This window comes from Protopterus annectens, chromosome 3.part0, assembly GCF_019279795.1.
Source record: "Protopterus annectens isolate FY-2018-M chromosome 3.part0, PAN1.0, whole genome shotgun sequence".
In the NCBI taxonomy this organism is placed as follows: Eukaryota; Metazoa; Chordata; order Ceratodontiformes; family Protopteridae; genus Protopterus; species Protopterus annectens.
In genome coordinates, this window is record NC_056731.1 from 1,339,593,187 (window position 1) to 1,339,596,282 (window position 3,096).

The following is a 3,096-nucleotide window of genomic DNA, read 5'->3' on the forward strand; positions in this document are numbered from 1 at the left end:
TCTCCCGTATTCTTCCTATATCTGGACTAATGGGTAGGGTTGCAAGATGGAAGCCTTTTTTTACAAAGAAAAACATCCAGGCCCAGCTAAAATTTGCAAAACAATACAGCAAGTTTCCCAAAAGCATGTGGGAAAATGTGTTGTGGTCTGAAGAGACCAGTGTTGAACTTTTTGGCCACAATTCAAAAGGTACATTTGGCACAAAAACAACACTTTGCATCACCAAAAGAACACCATCCCCAATGTGAAGTATAGTGGTGGCAGTATCATGCTTTGGGGTTGCTTTTCTTCAGCTGGAACTGGGGCTTTAGTCAAGGTGGAGAGAATTTTGAACAGTTCCAAATACCAGTCACTTTTGGCCCAAAATTTTCAGGTGTCTGCTAGAAAGCTGAAGATGAAGAGGAATTTCAGCTTTCAACACAATAATGACACCAAGCATACATCCAAATCAACAAAAGAATGGCTTCACCAGAAGAAAATAAAGTTTTGGAATGGCCCAGCCAGGGCCCAGACTTAAATCCAATAGAAAATCTGTGGGATGACCTAAAGAGTGCTGTGCACAAGAGATGCCCTCACAATCTGACAGATTTTGAGCACTTTTGTAAGGAAGAGTAGGCAAATATTGCCAAGTCAAGATGTGCCATGCTGATAGACTCCTACCCAAGAAGACTGAATGTTGTAATTAAATCAAAAGATGCTTCAACAAAGTATTAGTTTAGGGGTGTGCACACTTATGCAACCAGCTTATTGTACTTTTAATATTTGTTATATATTTCCCCTAACAGATTTGTTTGTTTTTCAATTGAATTGTACAGGTTATAGGTCATGTTAAAGGTGGGAAAAGTTTTGAAATGATTTATTATGGTCTCATTTTTTTATATCACAAAAACCTGGCATTTGAACAGGGGTGTGTATACTTTTTATATCCACTATATATGTGTGTGTGTATATATATATATATATATATATATATATATATATATATATACACACAGATAGGTAGACAGATGCGGTACTGTGTACTGTGAATGCTTTAGATAAACTTACCTCAATATGTAAGTATGCTTACTAACAATACCTTAGAATATATATAATCAATGAAAGATAATAAACATAAGTTGAATCAAGGATGTCTTCCTCTAGAAATAACTAAGGTTATTGTGGTTAGCACTTAAACAGAAACAACAGTGAACGAGTAACGGAGAATGTATTTAAAGCATGCATATGTGGTTAAAGGGCACTGCTGCAATCTGCATTATTGCTTCATTCCTTAGGTAAGTTTAGGCATTAGTTGTCATTGAGGAAATTACACTCAGAGGAACTGGCACACATTAGAGAATGCATTTCCTTGTTAAATGTCTGTTTAGCTTCAAATTACAAAATATTATTTGTGGTAATAGTTTGCTCAGACGAATTTAAAGACTCAAAGTGGAAAGTTCTTGGGCTAATACAAGCAGATCACTTTGCATAAGTAGTACATTCACTAATTTGGTGTAGGATGTGCTCTTTGTAATGACTATGGATACTAATCCATCTGTGAGAGATAATATAAACAGATGATGGAAAGTAGCAAGAATATTCTGCGCTCTAGATACCAAGACAGTATCACTTGTGAAATAGTCAAGATTATGACATGTATGTATTAGTCATTCTGCATAGAGACACAATTTCAAAAGCTGGAAGAACAGCGGTAATTATAGCATCTCATGCATTTGAGTAAAATAGTGATGTTATGGTATTACTACAAAGAAATGTCCTCTTTAATTCTGCAGATCCAGACTTTAAATAAATATGCCTTAATCAATATTACTTTTTGGAGTGAGCACTTGGTGATTTGTTCTGCATATGTTCTAACTTAGTGTTTCTGTTTTGATGATTTTTTTTTTTTTTAACAAAACAATGTTTTAGTAGATTAAAGTTTTGTGGTCAGTACAGGCAGTAATTTTATTTTGTCTCTGGAAGAACTGACCAATATGCAAGTTTGTAGGTCTGTTCTACCAGTATCTAGGTATACTGAACAGCTCTGGATAGTCTCCAGGAGTAGATATTGTTAAACATGTAATGGGCTGGGGTAAACCAACTCTTCAAAGGTGCAAGGGATGTGGTTCAACACAGAAAGGATTTAAATAATTAGACAATATATAGACAAGGTTATAAAAATGCAGTTTTAACTAGATAATGTTGGCAGTTGCAAAAACACAGTTTTATTTAATTTTATTTTCAAAATGTACCCCATTTTAGTTAATACAATGTTATAAAGTTACTTAGGTATGGCAACACCCTTTTGTTTCTGATTAGGGAAAAGAGTTTAGAAAGTGGATTGTAGACTCCATCCATTAAGTAATCAGTTGTGAAATCTGGTGATATAGAGGTGAGACTGCATCTTTTGTTGGGTATGGATGTTATGATAGATGGCAAGTCAGGACCATTTGTCTGTCCCTAGCAGAGTCATTGTATGAGCAGAGTGACAATTTTGATAAGAGGATCAGCTTTAAAGCCATCATGTAGTGAGGAAAAGGTTTTGGGAAAAATATAATTTATCTGTTTTTTTCTTCAACTGAGAAACTTATTACTGACTCTTTCACTATATCTAATAAATTCATTGAAACTGTACAATAAATTTGATTTTCAATTTTGTAGGTGGGGAAGGAATATTAGATGATTATCAACATGCATGATTCACAAATACTACGTGTGCAAAACTTGTTAAAGTATGAAGTATGTTGGTATCTCATTTTCAGCACCTTTATTTCTTAGAGCTAAAAGGTATGATAAGGGATATAACAAGTAGATTTAATGGTATCCAGTTCTTAGCAATTCCAGTTCAAGGCTTGCAGACATTGAGCAGAGCACCATATTGCCAAGAAACTGCTACAGTACTAGAAATATTGGCAGTTGGCAAAGCTCCTGGGCCAGATGGTTTGTCGGCAGAATTCAATAAAGATTATAAGTAGTTATTGCTCACTAAACTGTATGCACTTTATGAATGTTTGTGGGAACCTAAAATTCTGCCCGATATGTTTAGGTTCACACCAATCATTTTGCTACCTGGTAAACAGTGAGCAATCCTAGCCGCAATAGGCTAATATCTCAATT